Source organism: Eschrichtius robustus, chromosome 4 (assembly GCF_028021215.1).
Source record: "Eschrichtius robustus isolate mEscRob2 chromosome 4, mEscRob2.pri, whole genome shotgun sequence".
Lineage (NCBI taxonomy): Eukaryota > Metazoa > Chordata > Mammalia > Artiodactyla > Eschrichtiidae > Eschrichtius > Eschrichtius robustus.
The window spans coordinates 74,161,390-74,175,276 of record NC_090827.1 but is presented as its reverse complement, the minus strand read 5'-3'; the positions used below and the strand labels follow the sequence as shown (position 1 = coordinate 74,175,276).

The 13,887-nt window shown below is 33.1% G+C and overlaps 1 pseudogene; it reads left to right on the top strand.

The window, feature by feature from the left end:
* Positions 1 to 13,470, top strand: part of LOC137763483 (retinoic acid receptor RXR-gamma pseudogene) — a 49,881-nt pseudogene extending 36,411 nt beyond the window's left edge.
* Positions 13,471 to 13,887: the final 417 nt, after the last annotated feature.

Below are 13,887 nucleotides of genomic sequence, written 5' to 3'. Positions count from 1 at the left end.
CTGTACCCAACATTATAGTATCATACAGAATAGTTTGACCACCCTAAAAATTCCTCGTGCTCTGCCTAGTCATCCCTCTACCCACCCCCAACCCCTAGAAACTACTGATTTTTTTTTTTCACTGTCATATGGTTTCACCTTTTCCAGAATGTCATGTAGTTGGAATCATACCAGTATGATGACTTTTCAGATTGGCTTCTTTTGTTTAGTAATATGCATTTAAGGTTCCTCCATGACTTTTCATGGCTTGATAGCTCATTTCTCTTTACCCCTGAATGATATTCCATAGTCTGAATGTACCACAGTTTATCCGTCCATCTACCAAAAATATCTTTGCTGCTTCTAAGTTTTGGCAATTATGAATAAAGCTGCTATAAATATCTGTGTGCAGGTTTTTGTGTGGACGTAAGTTTTCAACTCCTTCAGGTAAATACCAAGGAGTTTAATTGCTGGATCATATGGTAAAAGTATATTTAGTTTCATAAGAAACCATAAAACTGTCTGGCTCTACAATTTTGCTTTCCTACCAGCAATAAATGAGAGTTACTGTTAATTCATGTCCTCTCCAGAATTTAGTGTTGTCAGTGTTCTATATTTTGGCCATTCTAATAAGTATGTAATGGCATTTTGTTGTTTTAATTAGCATTTTCCTGATGAGAAGTGATGTGGAACATCTTTTCATATGCATATTTGCCATCTGTATATCTTTGGTGAAACATCTGTTTAAGGTCTCTGGCCCGTTTTCTAATTGGATAATTTTCTTCTTATTGTTGAGTTTTAAGAGTTCTTTGTATATTTTGGAAAATAGTCCTTTTTCAGATGGGTCTTTGTGAATATTTCCCAGTCTGTGGCTTGTCTTCCTATTCTCTTGGCATTGTCTTTGGAAGAGCAAAAGTTTTTTAATTTTAATGAAGTCCAGTTTATCAATTATTTCTTTCATGGATTGTGCATTTTTTTTTTGTCTCTAAAAAGCTGTCAATGCAAGGTCATTTAGGTTTCCTCCTGTTTTTTTTTTTTTTTTTTTTATGAGTTAATAGTTTTGTGTTTTACATTTATGTAGGTCTGTGATCCATTCTGAGTTCATTTTTGTGAAGGGTGTGAGGTCTGTCTGCCGATTTAAAAAAAATTTTTTTTGCACGTGGATGTCCAGTTGTTCCAGCACCATTTGTTGAAAAGACTATCTTTCTTCCATTGTTCTGCCTTTGCTCCTTTGTCAGAGATCAGTTGAATGTATTTATGTGGATCTGTTTGTTTTCCCTATTCTGTTTCATTGATCTATTTGTCTGTTTTTTGACCAGTACCACACTGTCTTGATTACTGTATCATTAAAGTAAGTCTTGAAGTTAGGTAGTGTCAGTTTTCCAACTTTGTTCTTTTCCTCCAATATCATGTTAGCTATTCTGGGTCTTTTGTCTCTTCATACAGACTTTGGAATCAGCCTGTCAATATCCACAAAATAATTAGCTGGGATTTTGGTTGGGATTACATTGAATCTATAAATCAATTTGGGAAGAACTAACCTCTTGACAATATTGAATCTTCCTATCTATGAACATGGAATATCTATTTATTTAGTTCTTCTTTGATTTCATTCATCAAAGCTTTGTTGTTTTCCTTATGTACATCTTGTACATCTTTTATTAGACTTATACTTTAACATTTCATCTATTTCGGGGGTAATGTCGATAATATTATGTCTTTAATTTCAAATTCCACTTGTATATTGCTGGTATATAGGAAAGTGGTTTGACTTTTGTATATTAATTTTGTATCCTGAAACCTTGCTATAATTGCTTATTTTAGGAGTTTGTTGTTGTTGTTCTTGTTGATTCTTCAGATTTTTTACATAAATAGTAATATCATTTGCAAACAAAGACAGGTTTTATTTCTTTTTTCCCTATCTGTATCTTATTTCCTTTTCTTATCTTATTATATTATCTAGAACTTCCAATATTATATTTAAAGGAATGGTGAGAGGGGATATCCTTGCCTTGAACCTGATCTTAGTGGGAAAACTGAGTTTCTCACCATTAAGTACTATGTTATCTATAGGTTTTTTATAGATATTCTTTATCAAGTTGAGGAATTCTTCTCTATCCCTATTTTACTGAGAGTTTTTATCATGAGTAGGTGTTCGCTTTTGTCAAATGCTTTTTCTGAATCTATTGATATGGTCATGTGATTTTTCTTCTATATTCTATTGATGTGATGTATTATATTAATTTATTTTCAACTGTTGAACTAGACTTGCATACCTGGGATAAATCCCACTTAGTCATGAGGTGTACTTTTTTTTATACATTGTTGATTTTGATTTGCTAATATTTTGTTGAAATTTTTTGCAGCCATATTTCATGAGTCTATTGTTCTATTTTTGTAATATTTTTGTCTGGCTTTGGTATTAGGGTACTGTTGGCCTCATTAAATTAGTTAGGAATTGTGTCTTCTGCTTCTGTTCTCTGAGATTGTAGAGAATTGGTATAATTTCTTCCTTAAATGTTTGGTAGAATTCACCAAAGACCCAACCTGAGACACTCTATAACTTATTGTTAACTAAAATATCCGTGAAAACCCTTAAATAACTTAAACATATGTGGTAAAAAAAGTAGTACTATTCTTTGTTCTGGTTTTTTTTTTTTTTTAATTTTGTTTTCCCATGGACATTTAGTCTAAAAATTAACTTTAGGAACCTTTTATTCTGTCCTAATAATTTTTCAGATAAGAAACCAGAGATGTGTATTGGTGAACTAACTTGCTCAAGTTCACAAGCTAATGAGTGCCAGACCTAAGAGTAGGTTCTCTCTCCACAATACTGCACTGTTACCAGCTAAGTGGCAACAAATAAGAAATGTTTGTACAGAAAGGTGCATGCTAGAATGCTACTAGTTGTAAGAACTCACTCGGACAGAAGTTCCTTCCCTTAAATAATCCATCATCTTCTTCCATGGGTCTGCTATTTGTATGCCATTCATTTGGACAGTTTAATTATTGATAAAATAATTTCAACTGCCATTGGAAAAAAAAACTTTTTATTATTTTATCGGAAAAATATTAGCTACAGCTTTTCTCATCTGAAAAGAAAGAAAAAACACCAACTTATCAAGAAGGAAAAGTTGGAGGGCTATCTTCTTAACTATGATGATTTGGGAAGTACAATCTCATTATGGGAAGAAAAGGGGGCAAAAAAAAGTGTTTGCCTTGATAGCTAAAACTGACTCTTCACTGTCCCTGGTCCTTCTCAAGGGATCTATTGATACTTTCATTCATTCAACAGACACTTTTGAACATCATTTTGTGTCAGGCACTATTCTAAACTATAGAGACATATAGTAGCAGTTATTAAAGTAAAACAAGTCCTTGCCTTTAGAGAACTTACTTTCTAGTGAAGGGAGGCAGAAATAATCCAATAAGGAAATAAATATATAACATTCCAAATAAAATAGGGAATGGGAATTGGCGACATTCATTCAACATGTATTTATTTCACATTTGTTATATGTAAGTGCAATCTCACCTCTTGGAAATGCAAAGACAGAAGTGTTTCATCCTTGGGAATTCACAGTGGGAAACACAGATGGATAAACAGGTAAAGTTAGATTAAAGCTTTATAGAAGAGCAAAAATGGAATATAGAAACTTATACATTCTGCCGTATTTTTTCTAGAGTTATGGTGATTGGGAAGATGCCATTAGCATAAGCTAGTTGGGAGAAAAGTAACTACCTGGTCAATTGGCAGCCCTACCCTAATGATCAGACCTCTCATTGCTGAACTTAGATAGATTTTTACTATAGCAAAGGAACTGTGAATAAAAGAACTGTGAAAGAACTATGGGTATTCTACAGAGTAACTCAGACTATTAGAAACATAATATGAGCCACAAATAAAAGCCACATATGTAGTTTAAATTTTTCTAGTTGCTTGATAAAAAGTGAAATGGATTTTAATAATATATTTTATTTAACTTGATATGTTCAAAATATTATCATTTCAACATTTAATTACTGTAAACTTATTAATGAGATTTATATATTTTTCTTTCCATACTGTCTTCAAAATCTAGTACATATTTCCACCTAAGGACAACTCATTTTGGACTAGTGATATTTCAATTGTTCAATAATTCATGTCTACCATATTATACAGCATAGCTATAGAACTTTCCATCTCAGCTTACCCTGCCTTTCCACTGATATTTTTATCTTAGACAATGAAGATATGTAGAGATTTCAGCATAGTTAGAGTATGGATTTTCTAGATTGTTTTTATTACAAAATTGCAGCTGGCAAATTTGGGGACTTTTCTGTTTATGTTGAATATTTGGTTAATATTTCTAATAAGTTACAAGGTAGTAGACATTTTTGTGTAGAGAAAAATGATGCTGTATCTGAATAAAATAAGCTGAATTTCTGTGAGCCTCTTACCCCTGCTAAATTACTGTAAAATTATTAATTATTTTAAGAATCAAACAAAATTTTTTTTTTGGTCCAATAACAATGAGAGTATGAAGGTCAGGCTCAAGTGTCCCAAGATTTTCTGAAATTGTAAAACACAGTGTAACAGAGAAGAAACTTCATTTCTTCTGGTTTCTCATTGAATTACATAGTCACTAAGAACTGCCAACTTGCTGACTATATATAGTTTTAAGTTCAAAAGGCAAAAGGTGAGTATTCACCATTGACCTGCTTGTCAAAAACACTGAACAATTTTTTCTAGATGCTGACAGTTTATATGATTTTTTTCCTGCTTTGTCCTTACAACCTTCTCTCACAGGTGTTTTCTTTCTGTGCTTTTTCAGAACATTTGTTCAGGTGATGTTTGAATTTATAAACTCACTAAAGTATAAGATCTAATTTAGTCAATCAGAACCAAGAGTCTGTAATCTGGAAAGGTAGATTTTAGGTGTCACAATACAGTATAAATAAAATACATCATTTAAAAAATAATCTATTTTTGATATTTAATTAGTAAGTTATTGGTAATTATGACTCAACATAACTATGGAAAAACTGATAATGAAATATCCTCCAAATATAAATGCAGCGATATTCTTATAGGATACAAATTAAAAAGTTATTCCTTTATGTATATAATCTGACCAGAAAATGAAAAAAGTTAATTAATTATTTTTCACTGTAGTAATTTATGGTTAACTTCCATTTTTTAATTTTTCTAATTGAATAGTTAGTTGATAGCTATATAAAGAAATTTTTATTCCCCTATACTGTTTCCCTGCCTTTGTTTCAGGTCAAGTGGTATTGAAGCATTGATCTTTTGTAGGTTGCAATTTTCTCATTAATACAACTTGAGAACACCACTATGTTCACCCCAAAACAAGCTGAAATGCAGTCATAAAATACATACAACAGAATGCGTTATAAACCTTTAACTTTTCTTTGGTGATTTACTGGGGAAATGTTTAAACCTCTCAAAGAATTTTAACATTCCTGAGTATATTTACTTCTATTTGTATTGTGTTGGTCCACTTTACTTGAGGTATTAACTTGAGAAAAAAGATCTGCCAAATTACCTTAGGTTTCCTATTTGTCAGCATAAAATACAAAATGTTAAAAGATTTTTCTTCTAAACACAATTTATTTTTTAAGTCAGTATTTAAAACTTAGGAGTTGACCAAGTTTACTAATTGAACATTTTTATTATTAGATTATAAAGTTGCTTAGACATGTCTGTGTATGCCATTTATTTTATCCTGAGACTACAGATTTTTAACTTAAATCTATATTCTATGTTACTGGGTTGAACCTCTCCTTTAAATTATCATAATTACTTTTTCCTTTGATGTATATTCCTCTTTTAAATTTCCTTTGGTATGAGAATCTGCAGATATTTTATAATGTAGTATTTGTTCCTCCATACTTTATTTGTTATAGCATGCTATGAAAACTACATTCAGACTTTTAAAATTTCATTAGACATTTTAGTAGTAACTTCCTACAAAATTTTTAAGGAAAGCATCACTATTTTATAGTTAAAAAAGGAAGAATAGGCTAAAGAGGCAATTCTAGAAATTCCAAATGGTCTATTCAAATCTAGGGGCAATTGCAGTAGACCATGTTGATTCGCCAGAGATCTAGTGTCCCAGTTAGCTAGTTATACAGATAGACTCAGGCATCTGAAGTGTATTTTCTTAGCATCATTTTTTATCTAGTTATTATAAGCCTATTCATTAAGTAGAAAGAAAACACAAAAAATTTAGTCATGGGATGGAAATTACAAAAGTAGGATATTTTATTGTTAGCTGTCTAAGGAAAAGAGCCAACATAGGTTCTCAGGATGTTTATTAGGACAAAGTCCTGATAAATGATTTTGACCAAATGAAAATAATTGAAAGGACAGGTAAACTGAGGTATAGAGAGTAGACCAAATTATCTGAAAGAGTATTTGTTCAACAATTTTTTAAATTTTTTTATTTTGAGGTGAGTATAGATTCACAGGAAATTGCAAACACACACGCACACGCACACACACACACACACACACACACAGAGATTATGCATGCTTCACCCACATTTCCCCAGTGGTAACATCATGAGTAATCATAGTATAGGATCAAAACGAGGAGATTGACATTGGTATATGCTACACAGAATTCATTTGTGTGTGTGTGTGTGTGTGTGTGATATGTAGTGCTATGCATTTTTATCACATGTATGGATTCATGTAACTGCCACCACACTCAAGATACAGAGCTGTTACACTACCACAAGGTCCATCAGACTAACCCTTCATAGCCTTGCCCAAACTTTCTCTCATCTCCATCCCTAACCTCTGTAAACCACAAATCTATTGTCTATCTCTATAATTTTGATATCCAGAAATATCAAATAAATGGAATGATACTATATCTAATCTTTTGAGACTGGCTTTTTATTCACTCAGCAAACGCCCTTGAGATCCACCCAAGTTCTTGTATGAACTTCACATTCTCTTTCTCCTCTCTAGGATTTCAGTGCTAGACAGATAGTCCTGTATTGGTCTGCAGGTCCTTGAGGCTCTATTCTTTTTTTTTTTTTTAAGTCTGTATTCTCTGTGTTTCTCAGATTATTCAGATTGGGTAAAGTCTATTGACATATCTTTGATTCACTGATTCACTGATTCTTTTTTCCGTCATCTCATTCTGCTATTGAGCCTATCCATTGAGATGTTCTCCCCCAACCCCCTTTGGTTACTATATTTTTCAGACCTATGATTTCTTTTTGTTTCTTTTTTATATTCTCAATTCCTTTGACAAGATTTTCTATTTTTTCACCTGTTTCATGACTGTTCATAATTGCTCACTGAAGCATTTTAATGATCAGTACTTTAAAATGCTTGTCTGGTAACTACAGTTTCTCAGTAATCTCAGTGTTGGTGTCTCTCGATTGTACTTTATACAAGTTGTTTATTTGTAAAAGAGAAATTATTTGAAAAAGAGATTTTTTTATTGTCATGTGGCTACTTTGGGTATTACGTTGTGAGACTCTGGATTCCATATAATCTTTTTTAGTAGGCAGTTGTCCTGTTTAGGATACATTGGAGTTAGATGAGGGTGAAGGTTCAGCTCCTCATTGGTTCTTGTTGACACCAAGGTAGGGTGGGGGAGATCAGAGTGCTGAGTAACCTTGCCTCACACAGCCTCATTCAGTCTTGTTGCTGCTGGATGGGAGTGAAGGCTCAGCTCCTCATTAGGTCTTGCTGGTACCGAGACATGGTAAGTGGAGTGCTAACTAACCCACCTTCTACCACATCGTTAGGTATTATTGCTGCTGACTGTGGTTGGTGGCTCAGCTCCCTGCTGGACCTTCATGAAATTTCCATAGTAGGTGAATTAGAGCATTGCCTAATTGCTTCTTCTGTATAGAGGATTGAAGACCTACTTCTTGTTTAGGTACACTGACATTACCCTAGTAGTATAATTAGAGCATTGCCTCTTTATGCCAAGTAGGGGATGGAAGATCAACTCCTGTGGTTGGCAAACTCTAAAATTGTCCCTCAATGTTTTTCTCTTTAATCCCCATGACCATAAGTATAGAGATATCTTGCCCATGATTATGTCGTTACAGAGTAAAATGGATTTTGCAGATGTAATTAAGGTTTCTAATCAGTTGACTTTGAGATAATCAAAATGAAATTATCCTAGTGGGTCTAATCTAATTATATGAACCCTTTAAAAGCAGAGATACTTCTCTAGCTAGTAGCAGAATGGGAAGTCAAAGATATTCAAAGGAAAAAAAAAAGATTTCAGACATCTTTGCTGGTTTTAAAGATGGAAGGGGCCATGTTCAAGGAGCATAGAGCAGCCTCAAGGGGCTGAAAGCAACCCCTAAGCAACAGCAACCAATTATTAAAAGTAGGATTACGGTGGTTGATTATATGAATAAGATGCTTAAGATTTTTCTGAGACATGCATATTAAGCTACCTGATTATGTCCCTTGAGTGGTATCCCTAGGCCCCTACCAAGCCATCTGTTGTACAGCACCTTGTATTATGTGACTCTCAATATGTTGATCTTAATTTAATTACCTAAGGATGGCCCAGGTCATTGCTTCATTACTAAAAGTTAGAGTAATCCAAAGTTTCTAAGTTATCCTAACTCTTAGTGGAATTTAAAAAATAATAATCACAATTTGTTTTCTCTAACTGCGTGCTGTGATAGCAGAATGTGAGTGAGAAAAATCATAAATGAGGATGATCTGTGGAGATAGATCTGATTTTATGCTGGGTATAAAGAATATGGCTTAGAATAATTTGGTTTGTTTTTCACTGAATCACTATTTTTTATGTGAATTGTCATTTTAAAACTTTATTATTGCATGGATTTTGTAGATATGATCCTTTGTCAATACAAAGACTCAATAATGGAGCAGAGGAACAAATGCAAAAGAAAACTTTAAAGGATTTTCCTATCTCCGTATCTTTGATGGCAAGGGCAGTGAGCAACAGTAGAGCACATAGATAGATAAGAGCACATAGATCCAGAAAAGGTGGGAGAATCTCCTGCTAAAGGATTCTTGAAGAAGTTTCATTGCAAAGTTAATTTTATGGAAATACAAGGAATGCTCACAGGAACAGTCAGGATTTCAAGGCTGCTTATACAAAGTTTTAAAATCTATTACAGTACAAAAGTGAAATGCAGACTTTAGTGGAAGAAGCAATAATTTCCTGAATGTTAAAGAAAACACTTAACAGTTACATAAAAGTAGGAGTAAACTTTATTTACAACAGCAGCTATAGTCTCAAATTCAGTATTGAAATCAATCACGACTGAAAAGCTAAAGTGTCATTTATAAGCTATTCCCTCATGGTTCCTTTTTACTCAGATCACATTTGGAGCCTGTCTTCTGTGATAGAAGGTAACATTTGCTGAATGTACTGGGTGGCATTTGCAATATGCCCTTCCTGAAATCCCAAATCATATTTATAAAGAAAGGTTCAGTCAAAAAACATTTTCAACCCATTTACTGATACATACTTTATAATCTTCAGTACTTTCCCTGTTTCCTAATATACAAGTTTGTTACAAACTGACTATCATGCAAAGGAGAAGAAAATAATAATTTTTACATGGCAAGAACACAAGATTTCAAGCTGATTTTTACATTTGTGAATATGTGTCATTGACTAGATTTGCTTAAACATTCCCTGAAATGAATTCAAGACTGTTTTCAGGTATCAGATGAAAAAGCATATGTAAGAATAAATATCCTATATTTGTGTTACTGAAGAGTTTCGTTTCCTCCATAGATATATTACATATAAAAAGTAAATCAAAAAATAAGGCTAAAAAAATTGTTTCCTGAGCATCTACAAAATTTATTATAAATTTGTTGTTCCCTTTCCAACATTAGATGTTTGTGTGTTGTTACCAAAACTATTTATGCACAAGTGAAGATTTTCAAAGTGCAGGAGGATTTAGGGTGGAGAAATGGAAGAATGTATTGAATACAATGATATACAACTATATACTTTTCAAAATAGGCTCAATTTTTTTTACCTTAAATGGCTTAAATTTTGCTATAACTACAAAGTAAATAAGAATTGCATAATCATGCATATCTTAAAATGAAGATTTTGAATATAAAATATATACATTTAATATATGGCAAACTTTTGAAATTAGTGAAAATTAAATTAAAGTCTAATAAATACCTATTTTTAGCTGGCTAGCTATTTGAAGAATAAAATGAAGCTGGATTTCTCTGTCTCTATATCAGAAATAATTCTGGCAGACTCAGAATTTTAAACAAAAAAGGCAGCTACTAAATAAATTATGAGTGATTATTCATTGTGGAAAAGTGACACAAATTCCAAAAGAGCCTTATGTTGAAATAAAATCATCACAAAAAATTATGGAAGATAAATTCAGAATCTAGTTTTATGGTTAAAAGAGATAATATGCACATTCTTTTTATTATAAAAGAAACAGTAATAAAACAGTAAAAGGAACATCCCAAATAAATGAGAGTAAAAAATGAAATGAATTATAAAACAAATGATCAACCTCACTAATAAAGAAGTTAAAAATAGATTTCAAAAAGTACCTTCCCTGTCTATTTATATTTCTCTATACCAATATATATGTTCACATTTCATCAACAGTCACAAAAAAGAACTTTCTTTTCTCCATGCCAACAACAGTCTTAGTTATTTTTGTCAATCTTAAATGGATGGGCAAAGATAGGCAAAGACAAAATTATTGTTGGCATGGAGAAACAAATCTCTTTATATGCTGTTGATGGAATGTGAACTCAATTTCTACATCATTTTGAATCATTTATTAAAAGACAAACATTTTAAAGAGTTTGTTTGCCATATTCTCATCCTTAGAAATTAATATCACAAACATATTTGCATGAATGGGACAATACAGGCATCTATATACTGTTGACCCTTGAACAATACTGGGGTTAGGGGCACCAACCCTCTACACCAACCAGCTGAGGACCCGTGGTACGTATTTAGTGAAAAAAAAATCTGCATGCAAGGGGACCCGTGCATTTCAGACCAGTGTTGCTCAAGGTCAACTGTAGAAGGTTTTCAGTTTTTCACATCATTGTTTGTGCTCTTTCTCTTTAGTAGATTGATAAATGAAATATGATGCACCCATATGACTATATCTATTTGTAGCAACAACAAAAAATTAAAAATGGATGTTTAGAATTTAGTGTGAAACAGCAAACAAAACATTGTAAAATACTTAGTATAGTATCAGGGTGTTTATTAAAATATGCAGTAATAATATATGATTTATTATCATGGAAGCATATAAGACATATTGAAATGAATTAATCATATTTCATCATTTATTTCACAAATACTTTGAGACTCCACACTGTGTCAATCATGTAGTTCTTTCTCTTTTTTATTATGTCATTATTACACAACCATATGATTATTAATTATTTTGTAATAGTTGTGCAAATAGTTGGTACACATATACTTACATGGTAAAAATAAGCAATAAAATGAACATCTTTTAATCCACAATCCAACTTAATTGGAACTTTGCCAATAACACTGCATCATCTTCTGTGCTTCTCCAAATTACCATCAAATGCCTCCTTTTATTTTAATTATTATTCCCAAACTGTGTGCATTATTCCCTTACTTTTCATTTAATATTTATCAAAGTATAATATTCATATAGGAAACAACAAGTAAGTGACCAGTTTGATGATTTTCACACTTACACAATAAAGCAAAACAAATACAAAAACAAAAAAATAACAACAATCCCCAGATGGAGAAACAGAACTCTACTAGCACCCAAGAAGCTACTCATTCCCCTTTTAAGCCAATATTTTCTTTGAACGGTAACCACTTCCCTATCTTCTTACACACTGTATCACTTTTGCCTTTTTTTGAATTTTATATAAATAGAATTATTTCATAGCGTTTTTTTTCTTTTGTTCAATATTATGTTGTAAATTTCGCCTATCTTGTTCAATGAGGCAATGGCTCATATAGTCTCGTTAGATAGCTGTTTGTTATAATGTAGTCTAATTTATTGTTTTTTCTCATTTACAGTTTGTACTTTTACATCGTGTCTTTAAAATATTTTATACCCTGTGACTATAAAGATAGCATATATTATATTTAAAATTTTTTATTGCTTACAGTATTTAAATTTAAATCAATAACCAATGTGGAATTATTTTCTATGTATGCTGTGAGTTAGGGTCACAAGTTTCATTTTTTTCCATAAGGATTTTCATACTGAATAGCCCACGCTTTTTCCCATGCCTGAAACCCACACTTTCATCACTGCATTCCCACATCACTCTTACATGGTTTATTTAGAGTTACACATATGATACGGCTGCATAAAATCACTGCAGCCTCTTCAGCTTACAACTAAATCTTTGGATAAAATACAAAAAGTCTCCTTGGAAAGAAAAAGAAGAGACTCTGCATTGACAAATTGTAGAGAAATAGAAAGGAACTGGCTACCTTTTGCACTGTCTGTAGTCATGCACAGAACATGATCAAAAGGCATCACACTGGCCTTCTGTTTCACGATGAGGCCTGTGTATACTCACTTCCCCATCAGCATCGTTATTCAAAACAACGGGTCTCTTGTTAAAATTTCAAATTTCTTGGGTGAAAATGTATCCACAGGGTTCAGATGAGGCCAGGCATTGCTTCTTCAGTATCTCAAGCGCCAGAAAAATATGTTAATTCCTGAAGGAAATGATATTAAACTTGTATCAGATTCAGCTGCTTTGATTCAGCAAGCCCCAACAGTTAAAAACACGGATATCAGAAAAATTTTGGATAGTATTTATGTTTCTGAAAAAGGATGTTCAGCAGGCTGATGATTAAGGCCTAAGTTGTCCAGCTACAAAAACAGTAAGGTGCTGGATGATTCCTGTTTATGATGTTTTAAAGACACAATTAATGCCCTGTGTCAGAAAAAAAAAAAAAGTTCATAAGCAGCTTTTCACTCTTTGAATGGGCCAGGCACATTTCCTCTTCTCTGACCTCAAGTTGGAGGACCAGGTCATTTTGTTCTGGGCAGGGTAGAAGTAATCCACTGATTGCCTCCTCTTTCCACTTGGTTTCTGTGCAGACTGGCATCCTTCTGGCCATAGGCTTATACATCCACCTGAGCAGTGTCTATAGTGCTGGGGTTGGCTCCATCTTTGACAGAGTTCTGACTGAGCTGGTGTTCAAAATGAAGCAGATGGATAAGCTGTAGCTGGGAATCCTGCAAGCCATTGTGCATTTAACCCAGATGCCAAGGGTCTGTCCAAACTCCCAGAGGTTCTGTGGAAGTTTATGCTATTCTTGAGGCCTATGCCAAGCAGAAGTATCTGGAACAACCAGGCAGCTTTGCAGAACTGCTGCTGTGCCCCCCGTCCTGCGCTCCATCAGCTTGAAATGCCTGGAGCATCTATTCTTCAAGCTCACCGGGGACATGCCCATTGACACCTTCCTCATGGAGATGGAGATCCTGCTGCAGATCACCTGAGCCTCAACAGTTACAGCCTCCTCTACCTCATAATTGTTTATGGTAAATATAAACAAGTATAGTCAGATTGTAGAGGGAAGAAAAAATTTGGAGAAGTCGAGCACATTAGGGAAATGAAGATATTAAGGGAATAAAGAAAGGTATTCTGAAATGAATGAAAAGTAAGAGCATTTGCACTAGCAAACTTACTGTATGAGAAATGTTAAAGAAATTTCTTTAGGCTGAAGGAAAATGATACCAGAGGGAATCCTGGGTCTTTAAGAATGAAGAGAGAGCAGAAATGCTAAACACCTAGTTAAATACAGTAGACTATTTTTTGTTTTAATTTCTTTAAAATATAAACACATATTGACAGCAAAAAGTATAACAATGTCCAATGGGACTTTCAGCATATGTAATAGATTTAACAACGATAAG